Raw genomic sequence first — 24,906 nt, 5'->3', positions numbered from 1 at the left:
CCCTATAGCACCTGCCTCAGGTCCTGCACAAAAAGTGCAGCAAGCGTAGTATGAGTACGTAAACAATGTGTACCCAATAAGTATCAAGCCTGCTCTCGAAGAAATAGTGACGAGAGATCGACTTTGACACTCACTATAGGTCGGTAATATTAAAAATAGAAACATTTAATCAAACATGATTTATATGAACAACAATAATTTCCTTAACGAGCAGAAATAATATTCTCAAATTTCAACAATTTTTAATTTATCAATTTGCTTCACAAGCTGCAATAAAATATCAAGGTATCGTGAAATTATTATTATTAGGCACGATTCTTGCCGAGGTCATTCGGCTCGATCCAGAGTATCGTGTACACTGCCGAGGGATGTGCGACACGATCCATAGATGCATCTATACTGCCGAGGAGTTCGGTCCGCTCCACAAGAAAGGAGAACATTTTCTAATGAACCTCCGGAATGAGAAGTCATTATTATAAGGCTAACATATAAGGATGTACAATTTCTGTTAACAGTCAAATAATTTGTACAAAAATTCAAGTCTATGAAACTTCAGTCTTTTACTATTCTTCTAACAATTCACAATATAATTCTAGTAATTTAATTAAATAAAATATGCATTTATCACAAGTAATTCATAATTTGAGTCCTAAACTACCCGGACATAGCATAATTAGTAGTTATGCACGGACTCTCGTCACCTCGTGCGTACGTAGCCCCCCCACAATTAACAACAATTATTATTAAAATCACCTATGGGGTAAATTCCCTCTTACAAGGATAGACAAGAGACTTACCTTGTCTTAGAGTCCACTTCCCGATCACAATGTCGCTTTAAAATCTCAATTCGATGCCGAAAAATCCGAAATTATCCAAAAGTTATATAAAATAATTAATATATGCTCAATAATTTAAAATTAGGCTGTTAAATTAATTATCCGACCCAAAATGGTAAAATTCTTAAAATTTACCCCGGACCCACGTGCTCGGATTCCGGAAATTTTCAAAGGAAAACATTATCCATAATCTCAAGAACTCAAATATAAAATTTTCATCCAATTCCATAACCATTTTCGTGGTTAAAATCTCATTTTTATACAATTCTAGGTTTTTCTTCTAAACCCTTGATTTCCAAAATTTACAGGTTATAATCTACCCATAATCTATGTATTTAACTCAAGGTGTGTAGAATTAACTTACTACCTTCAAGTTGCTAGTTGAAATCCCCCCTCAAAAAGCTCCTAAATAGCCCAAAAATGGAGGAATTACGGGCTAAAATGGCTGAGTCTCGCCCCTTTAAAACGTTATGCCCTGCAGTGTTCTTGCACCTACGGACAAAGGGACCGCTTCTGCGCAACCGCAGGTGCGCCCAAACCTTCGCACCTGTGCATTTCTCGCTTTTGCGTGCCTTGCCTCGAACTTGCGCGCTCGCAGGTGCGCCCCAAAATTCCGCATCTGCGGTTGATGTCTTGCCTTCCCCTTTCTGCTTCTGCTAGCACAATGTCACATCTATGATGGTCGTACCTGCGACGGTCCATGCGCAGGTGTGATTGCAGCAGAAGCTGGAAGCTTCAGTTGCTGTTCCAAATTCCAAAATTGGTTCGAGCCTCGTTTGGTTGACACCCGAGGCCACCGGGGCCCCGCTCGAACATACCCACAAGTTTGAAATCATAAAACGGACTCATTCGAACCCTTTTGGAACGTGTAAAACAATATCAAAACTAAGAATCATACCTCAAACCAAATTGATTCAACTTAGAATTTTTAATTTTTTAAGCTTACCCCGAACGCGCCGAAACATACTTAAACTACTCGGAATGCCACCAAATTTTGGGTGCAAGTCTTAAATCATCATACGAAGCTATTCCCAGGCTCGGAATTCCAAAGGACCTCATTTACTCTAAAACCTACTCCAAACCAATTTTTAAGAACCTTAAACCTTTAAATAGTTGATTTTCACTATTAAGCGCCAAAACGCTTCCAGGTTGTCTGAAATCTGATTCGAACGTACGCCCAAGTCCAAAATCATCATACGAATCTATTGAAACCGTTAGATCCCGATTCCGGGGCCGTTTTCTAAAAATGTTGACCATAGTCAAACTTGGCCTTTTAAAGCCAAAAATAAGGAACTAAGTGTTCCGATTTCAACTCGAACACTTCTAAATCCCGAACCAACCATCCCCGCAAGTCATAAATTAGTAAAGGCACATTCGGGGAGTTTTATTTAGGGGAACGGGGTTCTAAAAGTCAAAATGACCGGTTGGGTCATTACGTTCTCTACCTCTTAAACAAACGTTTGTCCTTGAACGGATTTAGAATTATACCTGGAATGCTGAATAAGTGTGGATATTTGCTCTGCATGTCCTCCTCGGCCTCCCAAGTCGCTTCATCGACTGGTTGGCCCCTCCACTAGACTTTTACCGTAGAAATCTTCTTTGACCTCAACTGGCGAACCTGTCTATCAACAATGGGAACTGGCTCCGCTTCATAACCCAAGATCTTATCTAGCTGATTTGTGTTGAAGTCTAACACATGTGATAGGTTGGCATGATACTTCTGGAGCGTAGATACATGGAAAACCGGATGAACCCCCGATAGAATGGGAGGCAAATCAAGCTCATATGCAACCTCCCCAATTCGTCTCAACACCTCAAATGGGCATATAAACCCTGGGCTCAACTTGCCCTTTTCCCCAAATCTCATGATTCCCTTCATCGGCGAAACTTTCAAGAGAACTTTTTCACCCACCATAAATGATAAATCGCGTGCTTTCTAATCCGCGTAACTCTTCTGTCTGGACTGTGCTGTACAAAGTCGCTCCTGAATCAACTTTACCTTTTCCAAGGCATCCTTTACAAAGTCAGTACCATATAACTTAGCCTCACCGGGCTCAAACCATCCGATGGGCAAACGACGTCGCCGACCATATATAGCCTCAAATGGAGCCATCTCGATGGTGGATAGGTAACTGTTGTTATAAGCAAACTCGGCCAAAGGAAAGAAACGATCCCACTGACCTCCAAAGTCAATCACACACGCCCTGAGCATATCCTCCAAAATCTGAATTGTCCGCTCCGACTGCCTGTCGGTCTGCGGATGAAAGGTTGTGCTGAGCTCTACACGGGTCCCCAATTCACTATGTACTGCTCTCCAGAAATGTAAAGTAAATTGAGGGCCTCTATCTGATATGATGGAAATTGGCACACCGTGCAACCGAACTATCTCATGAATATAAATCTGGGCCAACCTCTCTGAAGTATACGTAGTCACAACCGGAATGAAGTGTGATGACTTGGTCAACCTGTCGACAATGACCCAAACTACATCAAACTTCCACAAGGTCCGCGGCAACCCAACTACAAAGTCCATAGTGATGCGTTCCCATTTCCACTCCGGTGTAGTCATCTGCTGAAGTAGGCCACCTGGTCTCTGGTGCTCATATTTAACTTGCTGGCAATTTAGACACCTAGCTAACTACTCAACTATGTCCTTTTTCATCCTCTGCCACCAATAATGCTGCCTCAGGTCACGATACATCTTCGTAGCACCTGGATGAATAGAATACCGAGAACTGTGTGCCTCCTCTAGAATCCTTTTCCTCTGTCCATCAACACTAGGAATACATAGACGATCCTGGAGTCGCAGAACACCATCCGCACCAATAGTAACTTCCTTGGCACCACCCCGTAGTACCATTTTTCGAAGAACCAATAAGTGTGGATTATCAAACTGGCGAGCCTTGATCTGCTCAAATAGTGACGACTGGGCAACAACACAGGCAAGAACTCGACTGGGCTCTGAAATATCCAATCTTACGAGTATGTTAGCCAAGGACTAAATATCCAAAGCTAATGGACTCTCCTCTGCTGAAATGAAAGCCAAACTACCCATACTCTCCGCCTTTCTACTCAAGGCGTCTGCAACTACATTTGCTTTGCCCGGATGATACAGGATAGTAATATCATAATATTTCAGTAACTCAAGCCATCTGCGCTGCCTCAAATTTAGATCTCTCTGCTTGAACAAATTCTGTAAACTGTGATGATCAGTGTAAACTTCACAAAACACCCCATAAAGATAATGCCTCCAAATCTTAAAAGCGTGAACAATCACAGCTAACTCCAAATCATGTACCGGGTAATTCCTATCGTGGGGCTTCAGCTGACGTGAAGCATATGCAATAACTCGCCCCTCCTGCATTAATACATAACCCAAACCAACGCATGAAGCATCACAATGCACTATATATATCTCCGAACCGGAAGGCAACACTAACACTGGTGTTGTAGTCAATGTCTTCTTGAGCTTCTGAAAGCTCATCTCACAATCACCAGACCATCGAAATGGAGTACCCTTTTGGGTTAATTTAGTCAAAGGTGCTGCAATAAATGAAAAGCCCTCCACAAACCAACGATAATAACCTGCTAAACCTAGGAAACTCCTGATCTTAGTCACCGAAGTGGGACGATGCCAATTCTGAACTGCCTCGATCTTTTTGGGATCAACTTTAATACCCTCACCCGATACAATATGCCCCAAAAATACCACAGAATTTAGCCAAAACTCGCATTTAGAGAACTTAGCATATAGCTTTTGTTCCCGCAGTATCTGAAGCACCACTCTCATATGCTGCTCGTGCTCCTCCTTACTGCGTGTGTAGATCAAAATGTCATCAATGAAGACAATAACAAACGAATCAATATATGGCCTGAATACCTTGTTCATCAAATCCATAAATACCAGTGGGTGTTAGTTAAACCGAAAGACATTACCAGAAATTCATAATGGCCATATCTAGTCCGGAAAGCAGTCTTCGGAACATCCGAATCCCGAATCTTCAACTGAAGGTACCCCAACCTCAAGTCAATCTTAGAGAACACCCTAGCACCCTGCAACTGGTCAAATTGATCATCAATATGCGAAAATGGGTACTTGTTCTTAATAGTTACTTTGTTCAATTGGCGATAATCAGTACACATTCGCATCGTTCGCATCGGTTTGACAAACCCTTTGGCTAGTAACTCCTCAAGTTGTTCTTTCAACTCCTTCAATTCTTTCGGAGCCATGCGATATGGTGGGATAGATATAGGCTAGGTATCTAGAGTTATGTCAATACAAAAAACAATATCACGATCTGGTGGCATGCCTGGAAGATCCGAAGGAAATACATCGGAGAACTCCCGGACTACAGGCCGCAAATCAATAGTCGGAGTCTCTACAGTAGTATCCCGACCATGTGTCGGGCTTTTAGAAAAGAAATAACCTGATTAGATGTGCTGACAGATGAACCCTTCCACTCCAACCTAGGTAATTCCAGCATTGCCAAAGTAACACTTTTGGCATGACAATCTAGGACGGCATGATATGGGGATAGCCAGTCCATGCCCAGGATGATCTCAAGTCGTTCATATCAAGTAGTAGAAGATCTGCTCTAGTTTTGTAACCACAGAATGTAACAATGCAGGACCGATATATCTGATCCACAACAACAGAATTGCCCACAGGAGTGGATACATAAATAGGAGTACTTAAGGACTTACGAGAAACACCCAGGAAATGAGCAAATAGAGATGACACATAGGAATATGTAGACCCTGGATCAAATATTATGGAGGCATCTTTGCCACAAACATAAATAATACATGTGATCACGGCATCTGAGGCCTCTGCATCTAGTCTGGCCAGAAAAGCATAGAATCGAGCTGGAGCACCAACTGGCTGGCCTCCACCTGGCTGGCCTCTACCTCTAGAACGGCCCCTACCCACCTGCCCTCCACCTCTGGGTGGCCAGACAGCTGGTGGAGCAACTGGTGCGGTAATCATGGGCTGCTGACCCTGCTGCGTTGGTCTACCCCGAAGCCTGTGGCAGAATCTCCACACGTACCTGAAATCCCCGCACTCGAAACAACCTCTCGGTGCGATGGACTGCCGACTTGAAGTCTGGCCCTGGTGACCTGAATACCCACTGGAAGAACCCTGAATAGCCGATGGGCCATAAGAACTCTCTGGCATAGCACTGAAATATGGCCGCATTGAAGCGTCCTGAGGAGGCGGTGGTGCTGGATATGGGGGCCTGCTGGACTGCCCTCTCACAAACTGACCTCTACCCCCAGAAGGAGCACCTTTGAACTCTCCAGAATATCTAAACCGCTTATTTCTCATAACCTGCTCTCGGCTACGCTGACGCACACCCCCAATCCTCTGGGCCATCTCCACAACCAGCTCATAAGAAGTCCCCATCTCAACCTCTCGGGCCATAGTGGCCTGAATACCAGTGTGCAAACCCGTAACAAATCTCCGTATTCCACATTAGTAGGGAGTATTTTAAGTGCATGGCGAGACAACTCAGAGAACCTCACCCCATAATCGGTCACTGACATCTGACCCTGCTGGAGCTGCTCAAACTAAAACCGCAACTCTTCCCTCTGGGAGGGCGGAATATACCTATCGAGGAAAATACGGGTGAACCTATCCCAAGTCATGGGAGGAGAATCTGCTGGTTTGCCCAGAAGATAGGACTGCCACCCCCTACGGGCCCTGCCCTCCAGCTGAAAGGTAGTAAAGTCTACTCCATTGGACTCCAATATCCTCATGTTATGCAGTCTGTCCCTGCACCGATCAACGAAGTCCTGAGGATCCTCATGTCACTCACCCCCAAAGATAGATGGATGTAGCCTAGTCCATCTATTCAATAGCTTTTACGGCTCGCCGAATGCAACTGGTCTGGGCTCAGGTGTAGCTTCTACCACTGGTTGGGCTCCACATACCGGTAGTGCACCCTGGGTCTAATATATAGTAGTTGCCTACCTATGGGCCTGTACGGTATGGGCATGTGCTCCTCCGCCCGCCTGAGATATGGCTGGGTCTACCAGAAATAAACTGACTTGAGTCAGAGTATCCATGAATCGCAGCATACGGCCTATGACCTCCTAAACATCCTGGTGCATATGTGAAATCCACCAGAGCTCGCTCTGCTGTAGGCACCTCACCCTGCTCCTCAATGATGGGATCCTCTACAGGACCAACTGGTGGCATAACTGGAATAATTCTGGGACGTTCTCGTCCCCTACCACGGGCTGGAGCTCTCCCTCGGCCTCTAACAACTGGGGGAGTAGCTCTCCTCTCGTTTGAAACCTCATTAGAGCGTGTTCTCACCATCTGTGAGAGAATAAAAGAAAGATATTTAGGACTACATCAGTTGCACGATGGGAGATGAAGAAAGGTAGTTTCCTAATACCCTATAGCCTCTTGAAGATAAGCACAGATGTCTCTGTACTGATCCGCAAGACTCTATGAGGCCTGCTCATAACTTGTGAGACCTAAATGAACCTAGTGCTTTGATACCATGTTGTCACAACCCAATTTCACCTATAGGTCGTGATGGCGCGCAACATCACAGCTGGATAAGCTAACTAGTGAATTAAACATACATTTATTCTTTTAAAAAAATTTCCGAGTAATTAAACTCTTCTTACTTGCAATAATTAAGAAAAATATGAAAGATCCGATTAAATAAAAACCAAAAAAAAATAATAAAATCCACAATTCTACTAGTGTATGTGCCAAGACCTGGTGTCACAAGTGTATGAGCATCTAGTAGACTATACAAAATTCTAAATACTATCTGAAATAAAAATAGACAGAATATAAATACAAGAAGAGGCACTAGTTGCTGCAGAATGGCTCAAGAAAGGCAGCTCACCACTAAGCCTCTGGATAACGTGGGTACACGCTGGTAGGACCACGTATAGGACCTGCCTCATGTGCTGCACAAAAAGTGCAGCAAGTGTAGCATGAGTACGTAAACAACGTGTACCCAATAAGTATCAAGCCTAATCTCAAAAAAGTAGTGACGAGAGGTCGACTTTGACACTCATTATGGGTCAATAATATTTAAAATAGAAACATTTAATTAAACATAATTTATATGAACAACAATTTCCTTAACGAGCAGAATTAATATTCTCAAATTTTAATAATTTCCAATTTATCAATTTGCTTCACAAGCTACAATAAAATATCAAGGTATCGTGAAATTATTATTATTAGGCACGATTCCTGCCGAGGTCGTTCGGTCCAATCCAGAGTGTCGTGTACACTGCCAAAGGACGTGCGACACGATCCATAGATGCATCTATACTGCCGAGGCATTCGTCCCGCTCCACAAGAAAGGAGGACATTTTCTTATGATCCTCCGGAATGAGAAGTCATTATTATAAGGCTAACATATAAGGATGTACAATTTCTGTTAACAGTCAAATAATTTGTACAAAAATTCAAGTATACGAAACTTCAGTCTTTAACTATTCTTCTAATAATTCACAATATAATTCCAGTAATTTAATTAAATAAAAGATGCATTTATCACAAGTAATTCATGATTTGAGTCCTAAACTTCCCGGACATAGCATAATTAGTAGCTACGCACGGACTCTCGTCACCTCGTGCATACGTAGCCCCTCACAATTAACAACAATTATTAATTAAAATCACATATGAGGTAAATTCCCTCTTACAAGGTTAGACAAGAGACTTACCTTGTCTCAAAGTCCACTTCCCGATCAAAATGTCGCATTAAAATCTCAATTTGATGCCGAAAAAATCCGAAACTATCCAAAAGTTATATAAAAAAATTAATAGATGCTCAATAATTTGAAATTAGGCTTTTAAATTAATTACCCGACCCAAAATGGTTAAATTCCTAAAATTCACTTCGGGCCCACATACCCGAATTCTGGAAATTTTCAAAGGAAAGCGTTACCCATAATCTCAAGAACTCAAATATATAATTTCCATCCAATTTCATAACTATTTTCGTGGTTAAAATCTCATTTTTATACAATTCTAGGTTTTTCATCTAAACCCTTGATTTTCAAAATTTACAGGTTATAATCTACCCATAATCTATGTATTTAACTCAAGGTGTGTAGAATTATCTTACCTTAAAGTTGCTAGTTGAAATCCTCTCTCAAAAAGTTCCAAAATCGCCCAAAAATGGAGGAATTAGGAGCTAAAAAGGCTAAGTCTTGCCCCTTTAAAACGTTCTGCCCAACAGTGTTCTCACACCTGCGGACAAAGGGACAGCTTCTGCGCAATCGCAGGTGCATCCAAGCCTTCGCACCTGTGCATTTCTCGCTGCTGCGCGCCTTGCCTCGCACCTGCGCGCTTGCAGGTGCACCCCAAAATTCCGAATCTGCGGTTGATGGCCTGCCCTCCCCTTTTCGCTTCTACGAGCACAATGTCGCATTTGCGATAGTCACACCTGCGACTGTCAAAGCACATGTGTGATTGCAGTAGAAGCTGGAAGCTTCAGCTGCTGTTCCAAATTCCAAAATTGGCCGGAGCCTCATTCGGTTGACACTCGAGGCCCCCGAGTCCCCACCCGAACATACCCATAAGTTTGAAATTATAAAACGGATTCGCTCGAATCCTCGGAACGTGTAAAACAACATCAAAACTAAGAATCATACCTCAAACCAAATTGATTCAACTTAGAATTTTCAAATTTTTTAAACTTACCCCGAACGCGCTGAAACATACTTAAACTATTCGGAATGACACCAAATTTTGCATTCAAGTCTTAAATCACTATACGGAGCTATTCCCAGGCTCGAAATTCAAAACGGACCTCATTTACTCCAAAACCTACTCCAAACTAATTTTTAAGAACCTTAAATCTTTAAATAGTTGAACCTTTGATTTTTCTCTACTCTTCGAAATTCGTCTGTTCGCGTCGTAGTCATCCTTTTGATTTTTCTCTGCTCTTCTCCCATCCTTTGGCCGATGATGTAGAACCAACCTGGTCATCTTCGATCCTTATCTTTGACTCTTACCGGTTGTGGACATCTACCCAAGTTGTCTCTTGAAACTCAAGAAAGCACTCCTTCAGCTTCCGGGATGCATCTGAGCTTCTCGGATTCAATCATTTGGTAAATGCTTCCGCTTCCCATTCGTCTGGGACAACCCGGAAAAATATTCTTTCTTTCTGGAATTGGGTAATGAACTCTCGTAGTAATTCAGATTTTCCTTTTGCAATCTTGAATATGTTGGCCTTCCGGGATTGTACTTTTCTGGCACCGGCATAAGCCTTGATTAAAGAATTTGCGAGCATCTTAAAGGAATCTATGGAATGCTCGGGTAACAATGAATACCACGTTAGGGCTACCCTCGTGAGAGTTTCTCCAAATTTCTTTAGCAGCTCAGATTTAATTTTGTGAGGAGCTAGATCATTTTCTTTTACCGCCATTATGTAGCTGGTAATATGCTCATGTGGGTTTGAAGTCCCATCATACTTTGGCACTTCAGGTATTTTGAACCGCTTCGGGATTAGTTCTGGTGCCGCACTTGGCTTGTAAAGAAATTGAGTATACTTCTTCCAGTCCGGGTCTTATAATATTGGTGGCGCGCCCGGGATTTGGTCCCTGCGGGCGTTTACTTCCCTCATAAACCGTGAAAGATCATTCTTGAACGGGTCGTTCTCATTGTTGAGACAGGATCTGCTCCCCCAAGCACCATCGGAGCTAACTTCACCCCTGGGAGTGTTGTTGTCGACTCTCTGCGTTGTTTGGTTTGCGGGAACACCGGGAGGAATTGGATCTCGTCTGTTTGCGTTATTCGAAGACCCCGATAGCGCCTGCTTCAGTACCGTCATAACCTGATCCTGTCGCGTGAGATGGACTAGAATTATTGCATGTTGCTCTCGCAAGACCCTCACCGCATCCATGACATGCTCCTCATCAGCATCATCGGAAGTTGTCTCTCGAACCCGTCGAGGGATTTGCCTGTCATGCACCGGCGTGGCGTCATTTCCCTCATTGCGGGTGTCACTGATTGAATCCTCGAAATAAGGCTGATCTCCTCGAATTTCTGGGTTGTACGTATTGTTAACAGTATTATCTGCCATTTTTTGGGATCTTTTCTAAGACAAAATAATCAAATCATATTAGTAAAAAAGTCAAGAATCAATTTAATTGCACGGCTGTCTAGGCCCTACGGTAGGCGCTAAAATGTCTACCCGTAAAATAGTAGAGTTAAATTTATACGTGGTTTCTAGATAGATGAACTAATTTAATCCTGAAATAATGCAATAGTTGAAGAAATGTACAATACTTAACCTTGAAATATAGATGAAACAGCGTAAACGACAGTTCCGGGAACAGGATTTCCGGGCACAGTAATGACGAGATCAAAAAGCAAGAAACTAATATTGTATTAAGCTTTATATAGAATGTAATATAAGTTTAGCCAGAAAAAATTATATCCCTTACAATGATAACTGAGCTCGCTATTTATAGCTATGTCTAGGGAAGGAGGTCATTTGATCGTGTCCTACTTTAATGTCAATTATGAGGGTCATTGATGAAGACGTAATGGTGAACATAAATGTCAAATTTTTTGTAACGGACCGTCTTTCTTAATGATGTAGAATATTTCCTATTAAATGCTGCCGGGCGCAGAGCATTTAACAAACTTTTATGAACGTTACCCTTTCCGGTGACAAACGGAATGGCTACATTCGATTTTCGGCCATCCCCGTCTTGGATTCCACATGTCCTTCCTTTAGACGATCACGTGTCATATCATATTTTACCCTATACAATAACCTTACTTTTAATTTTTTATAATATATTCTGCTAACTAATCGTACAAGAAAGAAAGAAGATAATCAAATAACTTCATGAACTGGAGGCAAAACTTAAAGTAATAATAAGACATGTGGGGCGGGAGTTATTCTTTTATTAAGCTATCTAAATCGATTAACTATAATATTATCAAAACCTTATTCTTTTTTATTTTCTATTTATTTTGTAGCTCAAAATATTATTTGATAATATTTATAAAATATTTTAAAGTTGTATACTCAATGGTATGGGGTACACGTACAACAATTTGTTACTTTTTGAATATGTTTTTATTGCTTGACGCGACAATCACGCGCAACACACGTACACTAAAGCTAGTCATCCAAAATAGTTGAACGTCATAAATTGATTCTCCTAAATGATGATTTTTTATCTTATAAATATTTTTGTTTGGCCAAGAGCTAAACTATTTAATTCTAAAATATTTCGTAATTCCTAAATTACCTCCCTACCCATTTCATTTTCGTCATTTATCTGTTCTTCATGTAAAAATACTTTTGCATATATATTTTTTAAAATAATTTTAAAGGTATTTTTTTTTTTTTTTTTAAGATTTTAGTGTTCTGTTTGTGCTCATAACCACTTTCTTAAGTAGGTAAGAGAAGCTTGCAGTATTATTTCCTAGTCTAAGAATCTTCAGCCTTCTCTCTCCGCCGCTGCTACCGTGTGCCACCGCCCGTCACCATCTCGCCGGCCAATTTCCTGGGGAATCTGAAACACCCACAAAAAAGAGAAGGCTCTTCTTGCTTCTCCACGATCGTGCAACACAAACTCATTCTTTATTTTCTAGACTTAACCAAAATCGATTGAACTCTAGCCCCAAAATTTCGATCGCTATTCTCTTCGAATTGGGGGGAAATTGTTCAAGATTGGTGTTGAAGTTTCATAGACTTGAAGATTTACCCATTCTTCTGCTACATTTTTGCCAAGGATTTTCAGCAGTGTTCCTCTTCCTTGAGGACGTTTATTTCCTTCATTTTCAAAGGGTGGGCTGTGCCAACATTCGTTTCCTTTCAACGAATTTTCTTAAAATTCTAGACCGTGGGGTGTCTCACTATAAGATCGATACTCTGTGCCATTCTTGAATACCCACTTCAAGATTTCATCTCTCAGACATAAAATTTGAAACAGAGAAACAAAAAGGATGGCCATTTTCTTCATCATCTTGAAAAAGACAAGAATCACGCGATTGGATTACACCCCTCTTTGCTGAATTTCTTCAGTGCAGCCAGCTCGTCGCAATTCATCATCACCGGCCAAATTTTCGTTAACTTCAAGGGCTGCAATCCAAGTTTTATTGTTCCTCTCTTGTCTTGATATTTTAATAGTTTGCTGTTTTAGTGTAATTGTATCTCCTTGTCTGCTTATTTTGTTCTTATATCTTTAATTAGTATTTTTCTTAGCATTGTCAAATTAATTGCATTAGTGATAGCTTTGCCTACTTGTTTATTTCATATATCCCATATTTTAATAGTTTGCTGTTTTAGTGTAATTGTATCTCCTTGTCTGCTTATTTTGTTCTTATATCTTTAATTAGTATTTTTCTTAGCATTATCAAATTAATTGCATTAGTGATAGCTTTGCCTACTTGTTTATTTCATATATCCCAAGTAGTTCTGCTCTAGTTTTGTATATTTTCTTTGTGACCTTTAGTTGTAGATTATAGTCTCCTTTAGCTCATTTATTGTATTTCTTCAACTATTTTTCTGTCCTTTAGTTATTTATTATTAGTTTTCTTTAGCTCCTTTATTGTATTTCTTCACCTATTTTTCTGTCTTTTAGTTGTAGATTATTAGTTTTCTTTAGTTCCTTTATTTTATTTTTTCACTTGTTTTCTGACCTTTAATTGTAGATTATAGTCTCTTCTAGCTCCTTTATTATATTTCTTCATGTATTTTTTTGTCCTTTAGTTGTAGATTATTAGTTTCCTTTAGTTCCTTTATTTTATTTCTTCACCTGTTTTTCTGACCTTTAGTTGTAGATTATAGTTCCCGTTAGTTCCTTTATTTTATTTTTTTTACCTGTTTTACGACCTTTAGTGGTAGATTATATTTCAGTAATTTATTTTATTTTGTCACTTGTTTTCGGGATAATGCTTGCGTAGTGACTCCTAGATTATAGTGTCTTTGGTGAACGATGGTAGGGTAAGGTCTTATCCTCGGGGGTATCAGCGCGGGGAGGGGGTGCAGGGGGTAAGGGAGGGAAAGGTGGCTAAGGGAGCTACTAAGCTGAGAATGGGGTCTTGGAACATAGGAACTTTGGCTGGAAAATCTATAGAGTTAGCGAAGATTCTCAAGAAAAGAAAGGTTAATATAGCTTGTTTACATGAGACTAGGTGGGTAAGAGATGAGGCGCGGGATGTGAACAAGTTCAAACTATGGTATTCTGGGCGGGTGGGGCAGGAACATGGTAGATATCTTGGTTGATAAGGACCTCCGTGAACCAGTGGTGGAGGTTAGGAATGTGAATGACAAGCTGATGACTATTAAGCTAGTTGTTGGAGGTTTTACTTTGAACATAAACAGTGCATATGCACCCCAAGCAGGCTTGGATGAAGAAGTCAAGAGGCATTTTTGGGAGGATTTGGATGAGATGGTGTGTGATATCCCGTATACCGAGAAACTTTTCATAGGAGGAGATTTCAACGGCCACATTGAAGCGACGCCTGGGGTATGATGATGTGCATGGTGGCTTTGGTTTTGGAGATAGAAACGGAGGAGGAACATCTCTACTGGACTTTGCTAGAGCAGTTAATTTGGTGATAGCAAACTCGAGTTTCCTGAAGAAGAGGGAGTACTTGGTCATCTTTCAGAGTTCGGTGGCCGAAACTCAGATTGATTATTATTCTGCAGGAAGTCCGATAGAGGTCTTTGCACGGATTGCAAGGTTATCCCGAGTAAGAACATCTCGACCTTTCATAGGCTCCTGGTCATGGACCTTGAGATAACCAGAAAGAGGAGGAAGAGTGCAATGTATATCGAACACAGGATCAAGTAGGAAGCCCTGACGGAAGCTAAAGTGCAGAAGTTAGGGGTCAAGCTACTGACTATGGGGGCTTGGAGGAGTAGTAGGGACGCAAGGGCTATGTGGACCATGACTGCGTAGTGCATTAGGGAAGCCGCGAGAGAGGTATTAGGGAGACTGGTGGTGGAATGGAGAGGTGCAAGGAAAATTGAAAACCAATAAAGAGTGTATCTGAAGCTAGTGGAAAGTGTAGACGAGGAGGAGAAAAGGGTGAATAGGGAGCATTATAAGTTGGCTAAGAAAGAGACAAAGCTAGCAGTTAAGGTGGCCAAGACTACAACTTTTAGTCGTTTGTATGAGGAACTCGAGGGCCGAGGTAGGAATAAGAGGTTGTTCAGGTTAGCCAAGGCGCGAGAAAGGAAGGCGCGTAACTTAGACCAAGTGAAGTGCATCAAGCACAAAGAAGGTAGAGTTTTGTTGGATGATGGGCTTATACGTCGGAGATGGCATACCTACTTCCATAGTCTCTTGAACGAGAAGGGGGCCAGGAGCATTGTACTAGGTGATTTGGAACTCTCTAGGAGTCGTTGTGACTTTGGGTATTGTAGGCAGATTAGAGTTGATGAAGTTGAGGGGGCTATGCGTAAGATGAGCAGGGGCAAAGTGACCGGGCCGGAGGAAATCTCGGTGGAGTTTTGAAAGAGTGCGGGCAAGGCAGGCCTGGAGTGGCTCACTAGGTTATTTTTATTTTTAGAACGAAGAAGATGCCCGAAGAGTGGAGGTGGAGCACGATGGTTCGTTTTGGTCATGGAATTTGGGGAGTTTTGGGACACTTAGTCCCTAGTTGTGAGTTTAGCCTTAGAGTTTGGACCGTAGTCGAAACTGTGTGAAGACGGGTCCGAAATGGAATTCCGTCGACTCCGTTAGCTCCGTTGAGTGATTTTGGGATTAGGAGCGCGTCCGGAATGTGTTTTGAAGGTCTGTAGTAGATTTAGGCTTGAATTGGCGAAAGTTAGTTTTTCGGCGATTTCTGCCGAAAGTGGAAATTTTGATATCGAGCTCGGAATGGAATTCCGAAAGTGGTTGTAATTTCGTAGTGTCATTTTTGACCTGTGTGTACAATTTGAGGTCATTCGGACTAGAATTGATGTGGTTCGGTGTCATTTGTAGAATTTGGAAAATTTTAAATTCTTAGGCTTGAATCCGTGCTTAATTCATGATTTTGGTGTTGTTCAACGTGGTTTAAAGGCTCGACTAAGTTCGTAGGGTGTTTTAGGATGGTTGGTATGTTTGGTTGAGGTCCCGGGGGCCTCGGGTGTATTTCGGATGCTTAACGGAAAGAAACTTGGACTTAGGAAAATCTGGTGCCTTTGCTGTTTCTGGTGTTTCGCACCTGTGGAAAATAGACCACAGGTGCGCGAACAGCACATGCAAAGATGGAGGCGCAGGTGCGAGAGGAGCTGAACTTGGCAGTCTCCGTAGGTGTGGAGAATTTGTGCGCATCAGCGGACTCGCACATGCGGAGATGGAAGCGCAGATGCGAGAAGTCGAGAGTTGGCCTGGGGTCGCAGGTGCGAGGAAGTTTCGCATCTGCGATGCCCGCAAATGCGCAAGATGCGCAGAAGCGGAAGGGACATCCACAGGCGTGAGTGCGCAAGTGCGGCCCTTTCGTCGCAGGTGCGAAGGCAGAGGGGGCAAGTGAGTTGCGCAGACGCGCACGTTTTTCGCACAAGCGCACCCGCAGGTGCGAGCCCAGGTTCCGCAGGTGCGGAAATACCTAGGCAGTGATTAAAACCGAAGGGCTTCGCGATTTTTGTCATTTTTGCCTTTGCAAACTCGGGTTAGGACAATTTTTGAGAGCATTTTCGAGGCATTTCTTGAGGTAAGTTTCTTGTGCTTAATTTTGGTCAATAATCTTACCTTGCCATGTATTTTCCCACCTAGTTAATGTGTATTTAAGGTGGAAATTTTAAGTTGGAGGCTAGAGATTTGAAAGTTTGAATTGTGGATTGGAGGACCACTTGGTGTCGGATTTTAGTAAATTTGATATAGTTAGACTCGTGAGTGAATGAGCTTTCTAGTTTCGTGAATTTTGTCGGGTTTCGAGATGTGGGCCCGGGGGCCGAGATTTGAGCCAATTTTGGGTTTTGGCCTATTTTTTGTAATTTTTCTTGTGGGATTCATTCCATTAGCGCATATTGATGGTATTGTACTGTTTTGAATATATTCGGTCCATTTAGAGTAGGATACTCGTGGCAAGAATGTGATATTGAGTTGATTTGAGCGGTTCGAGGTAAGTGGCTTGCCTAACCTTGTGTTGGGGACTTCCCCCTTAGGATATCTTGATATTATTTGGTGTGTGGGTGCCGTGTACGTGAGGTGACGAGTACGTACACGGGCTATTATTGCAAAAATTCCCGTTTTTTCTTTCTAAATCATAAATTATTTTTTTTCCTTATTAAATTGCACTAATACGTTTAATTGTGAAACTTAGACTAGAGAAGCATGCTTACGTGTTTTAATTGCCTAATTGACATTCTGTGCGTCATGTTTAGTTAAGTCCTTATTTGCCTTATCTGTGTCCAGTATAAACTGTATAACTCGATTTCATACCTGTCATTTTATCTTGCGTTGCATATTTAAATTGGGACTACGGACGTATTCCGGGAGATCCCCCGGTACTGCATATTTACTTTGGGACTACGGACGTGTTCCGGGAGATCCCCCAACACTGCATATTTACTTTGGAACTACGGATGTATTTCGGGAGATCCCCCAGCACTGCATATTTACTTTGGGACTACGGACGTATTCCGGGAGATCCCCCTGTACTGCATATTCATTTGAAACTACGGGACGGTATCCCAAGAGATTTCCCACTGTGTTTACCTTGTTTTAAGCCGAGGGCTCCCTTAACTGTTAAATTTTTGAGAATTTATTTAACTGTGTTACCGTAAATTCTACTTATATCTTTTATTGTTTAATTTATTATATTTACTCTGGTAGGGCCTTGACCTGACCTCGTCACTACTCGACCGAGGTTAGGCTTAGCACTTACTGGGTACCATTATGGTGTACTCATGCCCTTTCCTGCACATGTTTTGGTGTGCAGATCCAGGTACGAGCTATCAGCCTTGGGGTTAGCGCGTGCTGCTGATTCTAGGAGACTTCAAGGTACTTCTGCTTGCATCTGCAGATCTTCGGAGTCCCCTTCTACTCCCTCGCCTAGAGATTTTGTTTAATATCTTTGGACTTTTGTATAGAGCTACATATATTATAGCAGCTTGTGACTTAGTGATATTCCGGGTCTTGGGAAACTATTTTGTATATGCCGAGTGGTGCTACTCTTGGCTATTTATAATATGTTGTTTATCTTTAAAATGTTCTGTTTTCTTTATATTTTTTGCAATATTAGGCTTACCTAGTCGTAAAGACTAGGTGCCATCACGACCCCTTATGGACAGATAATTTGGGTCGTGACAAGTCCCTTAAGCTTAACTTTGCTCACCTTGCTTGCTTTAGAGAAGCGTCTTCTGTCGTCTATTCTATTATTGCCGAGATGCAATCTCTAAAATCCTTATGATGCCGACCATTATCAAATTACTCAGTCCCTAATTCATATTTAGTTTATCTTGTTCACCAGCCCACAGTGATTTCTATTATTCTGGGGTCTAACTTTTCCTTCTGCTAGTCGTGTTAGAGTCACGAACGTATTTCTCGAAATGGGGATATGACTTTATGGCCTATACTCTTTTGTTGTATCAAGGCCTGTCACCTCTCGTCTTTTCCTTTACTTGACTATAGACTCTATAATACTATCATCTTTTTGATCTACCGTTGTCATCCATGTATCACATCTTACTCATAATGCTTCATTAACTCTTTTCTTATTTCCCGCTAACATTTATGTCTATCACTTTATTCTGAAAACTCGAACAAGACATTCTTTTGCTTTTAGCTCCCATTTGCTTCATCCAGTGGCTCTTTCGGTTGCTTAACGTTCTCGCTCTACTAGGGACGCGAGCCACACTAAGGTAATATTTATCCCTTCCATGCTTTCAGTGCCTATCTTCTGATTTTTTTTCTTTTTTGATCATGCCAATATTCACATCTAATTGTACTATTCTAGAGTGCACCATCTGGGTGCCTCACAAGGAGATTTATTAGCACTTTTGTAATATCCTTCGGAAATGTCAACTACCACAAACAATCCATTCACCATTTTGGGTTACTCTAACCCCAGCCGAATCCTAATATCCCGTCCTTTTTTTAAACTACACCTGCCCCAATAAGGTATAACTGGGATGGGTGTGGCCAATTCTACATACCTTTGTTACTGTCGAAGGTAACTCACAATGCTTATATTTTTCTGCCGGAGTTGAAAATACCGATAATCTTCATTAACTGGGTACCTTGTACCCTTCTCATCTTTCTCCTTTTACTTGTTGAAGCTTGTATCTATCTTCCGAATCTTTCATTCCCTTTCACCATAGGAGTGGATAGATATTATTTGCCTTAAGGCTCCTTATCAAGGGGCTTACACGTCTTAGTACACACATGATCTACTGAAGACCTTATATTTACTCATCATAAGCATCATGCAAAATCGAGTTCCTCTGACTCAACTCTTTCACAGTGACCTGCAATCTCTTGCCAACCGTCTTTCTAGATGTAGGCATCATTGTATTATGAATAAGATAGAGTTTAGAAAATTGAGTTCTTACAACTGAGCTCTACCACACGATCTAGAGTAAGAATAAAGAGTGACAGTCCTAAATGCCCTATAGCCTCCTCCTTATAAGTGTGGTGCACAACACACCAATAAACAAGACTCTACTAGACACGGCTTGTACACTCCCTAGGATAGAACTGCTCTGATACCACTTTTGTCACGACCCAAACCAAAGGATCACGATGGGCACCCGGTATCTTACTCAACCGAGTACCAACGTAACATATTTCTTATCGTACTATCATTGGTAACTGAGCCAACATGGCTACAACTCATAATGTATAACTATAAGTGGGAAAACATTGTATACATTGAACCATCTTTCTTAAACATGAATACATTTGGGCCATCAAGGTCTCTGCCATACTGTACAAAATGAATCTATATCTACAAAGCCTCTAAGATTATTTAACATCGAATGGGACAGGGTATCGGCCTACCCATAAGTCTGAAGAAAAATTCTGACATGATAACTCATAGACTCGGCTGCACTCCAAATGAGGAGGAGTCTTACCGATCCTTCGCTGAATGTTAACCTCGTCTACTATGAGGGCTCGTCAAACTAATTTCCTATACCTGCAGGCATGAATGCAGCATCCCCAACAAAGGACATCAGTACGAATAATGTACCGAGTATGTAAGGCACATAAATAAGTATATAAAAGACATGGAAGAAACATGGAGTACATGACTCAACCTATAAGTCTAGATGACTCTCTAAATCATAAAATACTTATAGTGTCATGCATATGCGTATGAATGTCATGTCATGCATAGGTACATGTGTTCATAACATCATGAAGCCTCTAAGGGCATCCCATCATATCATCTCGGCCACAGTGGAAAAAATCATCAATGTATACCAGCTGATCAGGTAGTGGTGCGTATATAACGCCGTAACCTTTTCCCATATCCCACATACATATATACGCGTATATAACGCCATCTGGTTATGGGTCAATATAAATGAATGCAATGCATGAGAACTACAACAATAAAATCTTTTGTAATGTCATAAGACCATTATGCCTTTAATTAAAATCATGAAATAAACTTTATCAACTTACGTATTTTTTTAGACCCATGAACAGATGATAGAATAATAAGACACATGGGGAATCAAGAATATAGACACCCCTAGTATTTCTATGAATAGAGTCATTTATGAAAGTTGTGTATTTTTCTCGTTTCATTTGTATCATTTGGATCATACCAGAAGGAAAGAAGGGATAGCCTTAACATACCTGAATCGATTCTCTTGGCAATCCCTTTAACACTCGTTGATTGCGACAACACGTAACGGCGGATAGAAGTAGGGGATAATTCGTATGATATCCTTGAGAAAGATTGTACCGTGCTCTCTTAGAATTGCATCTCGATCAATCCGAATTTGCGCTTCTTTTTCCTTTCTGTGCTTGTACACTCAACATAGTGTACTTTTAGAGATACTATTCAAATAGAAGCTAAATTTCTCATAACAAGATGAACAAAGAAAATGGTTTTTACACAAAGTAGCATCCGTTACTTAGCCATCTAGCATCATACCTTAATAAGAAATCTCTCAAAATTGTGGACTTTTGTGGGCCCCACTTGATAGGGATGACTTGGCCAAACAATTTCGCCACCTATTTTATGCACTTAAGAGTCACATATTAGTCTTTGATCAAGACTTTATGGGCTGCCACGTTGGGGCCCTTTAGTCTTTATCCAAAATTCCTTAATCACCTTGTTAATCTTCCACCAAAATCCATAATTAACCAAATATCCACATAATTAAGAATTATTTCAAATTACTTAAAATACTACTCACTTTTAACACACTTTATACACCTTACTATCATGGTCATGTGGTACCATGTATGGCACTAGTCCATAAATACGAGGTATTGTAACTTGGACCGTATTTTATCTCGTAATGTCAAACTTCGACGAAATTCATTTTCTTTGATTCGTTTACCCTCTGACCTTCATGAATTTACTTATCCCTTGTTTGAAATAGCATAAATGCTTATAATCTCAAAAATAATCTCATTCCCGAGTCTACATCGATTAACATACGACGAAACTTTAACGAATGAAAATGCGGGATGTAACATCTCATTTCCGAGCTTTCATCAATTTACTTATGGCGTACTTTCACGTACGAAAATATGGGGTGTAACACTCAAGATCGCATTTACAACTTGTTCTTCGCATTTGCGAAGAGTACACCCCCAGCCCATTATCGCATTTGTGCGTCAGACTTCGCAAAAGTGGGACTCATAATTGCGAACAGGTCCTTGTAGTTGCTAGACCTGCAATCAGACACCAGCAGTTCCAAATCATTCTGCAACGCATCCAAAACTCACTCGAGCCCCTTGGGCTCCAACTAAACATGCACACAAGTGTAATAACATCCTACAAACCTTTTTGTTACCTCAAATCATCAAAATATAACATCAAATAACAAGAATCGATCATCAAAACTCATGATTTTCAGCTTGAAAACTCATTTTCACAATTTTTCACTTAACGCACCGAAATGCTCTCAGGTCACCTCTGATCCCAACCAAAAGTGCTTCCAGTCCAAAAATATCATACCAACCTACCGAAATCATTAAAACACTGATCCGAGATCGTTTACCAATAATGTTGATTGTGGTCCACTCAAGTCCCATTTTAAGCCTAAAATCACTTTGTCTTCAAACTTTTACATAAAGAACATTTGGCAAACAACACGGACCATGAACATAAAGAAAGAAATATTAAATGAAGCTAATAGAGGTCTCGGAACATGGAAATAAATACTAGTACTTAAAACGACCTATCGGGTTGTCACATTCTACAAGTCTAAAAGAAACGTTCGTCCTCGAATGGACACAAAAAAGTACCTAAAGTGGTAAAAAGGTGGGAGTAACTACTTCGCATATCAGACTAGACTCCCACGTAGACTCCTCAATCAGATGACCCCTCCATTGCACTTTCATATAAAGAAAACACTTGGATGTCAACTTACGAATTTGGCGGTCTTGAATAGCCACCGGCTTTTCCTCATAGGTCAGATTTTCATCAAGTTGCACCGTGTTAAAGTCCAAAACATGTGAGTTGTCCTCATGGTACTTTCGAAGCATGAAAACTTGAAATATCGAATGTACCCCTGCTAGGCTAGGAGGTAATGCAAGCCTATAAGAAGCCTCCCCAACTCTTTCCAAGATCTCAAACGGGCCAATAAGTCATGTGATCAACTTGCCCTTCTTCCCGAATCGCATCACGCCCTTCATAGGCGACACTTGGAGAAGAAGCTTCTCGCCCACCATATAAGCTACATCTCAGACCTTCCGGTCCGCATAACCCTTCTACCTAGACTGAGCTATACAAAGTCGCTCCTGAATCACCTTGACATTTTCCATAACATCACGGATTAAATTAGTGCCCAATAATCTAGCCTTTCCAGGCTCAAACCAACCAATCGGTGAACGACATCGCCTCTCGTATAAGGCCTCGTACGGAGCCATTTGGATACTCGACTGATAGTTGTTGTAGGCGAACTCTGCTAAAGGTAAGAACTGGTCGTATGAACCTCCAAAGTGCATAACATAGGCATGTAATGTGTCCTCCAAAATCTGAATAGTGCGCTCGGACTGCCCATCCATCTGAGGATGAAATGTTGTACTTAGCTCGACCCGCGTGCCCAACTCAAGCTGCACGGCTCTCCAAAAATGCAATGTGAACTGCGTGTCTTGGTCAGAATTGATGGAAATGGGCACGCCGTGCAGGCGGTTAACCTCTTGGATGTAAATCTGAGCTAACCGCTCTAAAGAATAAGAAGTAACCACCAGGATGAAGTGTGCGAACTTAGTCAGCTGGTCTACAATAACCTAAACAGTATCATAATTCCTCAAGTTCCGTGGTAAACCCACTACAAAATCCATAGTGATGCGCTCCCACTTTCACTCCGGTATCTCGAATCTCTGAGTCAATCCACCCGGTTTCTGATATTCATACTTCATCCGTTCACAATTCAAACACCGAGATACAAAAGCAACGATATCTTTCTTAATCCTTCGCCACTAATAGTGTTGTTTCAAGTCATGGTACATCTTTGTGACACCTGGGTGAATGGAATAGCACAAATTGTGAGCCTCCTTAAGGATCAACTATCTCAACCCATTAATATTTGGAACACAAATCCGGCCCTGAAGCTGCATAACACCATCATCACCAATCACAACCTCCTTAGCATCATCCCGCTGCATTGTATCCTTTAACACCAACAAGTGAGGATCATGAAATTGGAAAGCTTGATATGATCCAATAACAAAGACTGTGCCGCGACATAAGCAAGAACCCGGCTAGGCTCCGAAATATCCAATCTCACAAATCGATTGGCCAAGGCATGAACATCCATAGCTAGTGGTATCTCCACTACTGGTAAATATGCCAAACTACCCATGCTCTCCGCCTTACTACTTAATGCATCGGCCACTACATTAGCCTTCCCCGGATGATATAATATGGTGATATCATAGTCTTTCAACAACTCTAACCATCTCAGCTGCCGCAGATTAAAGACTTTCTTCTTGAATAGGTGTTGGAGACTCTGATGGTCGGTATAGACCTCACATGAAATGCCGTATAGATAGTGCCTCCAAATCTTCACCGAGTGAACAATGGCTGCCAACTCTAAGTCATGCACAGGTTAATTCTTCTCATGAACCTTCAACTACCGAGATGCATAGGCAATCACCCTACTATCATGCCTCTATACCGTGCCAAGCCTAATACGTGATGTATCACAACACATGTTGTAAGATCTCGAACCTGTAGGCAACACCAACACTGGGGATGTACTTAATGCAGTCTTGAGCTTCTGAAATCTCACCTCACACTCATCGGACCATCTAAAAAGAGCACCCTTCTGGGTCAACTTGGTCAATGGGGCTGAGATAGATCAAAACCCCTCTACGAATCGGCGATAATAACCTGCCAAACCAAAGAAGCTCTGTATCTCTATAGCTGAAGTAGGTCTAGGCCAGTTCTGAACTGCCTCAATCTTCTTAGGATCCACCTTAATTCCCTCGGAAGATACAACATGGCCCAAAAAGGCAACCGAGTCCAACCAAAACTCACACTTTGAAAACATGGCATATAATTGACGATCCCCCGGAGTCTGAAGTAAGATCCATAGATATTGCTCATGCTCCTCACGACTGCAGGAGTAAACCAAAATATCACCAATGAAGATAGTCGCAAAAGAATCCAGATAGGGATTGAACAGATTTATTCATCAAATCCATAAAGGTTGTTGGGGCATTAGTCAAGCCAAATGACATCACTAAGAGCTCGTAGTAACCATATCGAGTCCGTAAAGCTCTCTTAGGGACATCTGATACCCAATATTCAACTAATGGCAGACAGTTCTCAAGTCAATATTGGAAAACACCTTGTAACCCTGAAGCTGATCAAATAAGTCATCAATCCTTGACAATAGATACTTGTTCTTGATAGTGACTTTGTTCAACTGCCGATAGTCTATACACATCCTCATCGTCCCATCCTTTTTCTTCACAAACAACACTAGTGCACCCT

Source organism: Nicotiana tabacum, chromosome 4 (assembly GCF_000715075.1).
Source record: "Nicotiana tabacum cultivar K326 chromosome 4, ASM71507v2, whole genome shotgun sequence".
NCBI lineage: Eukaryota > Viridiplantae > Streptophyta > Magnoliopsida > Solanales > Solanaceae > Nicotiana > Nicotiana tabacum.
The sequence above is the reverse complement of the archived record's forward strand: the minus strand, read 5'-3'. Positions refer to the sequence as shown.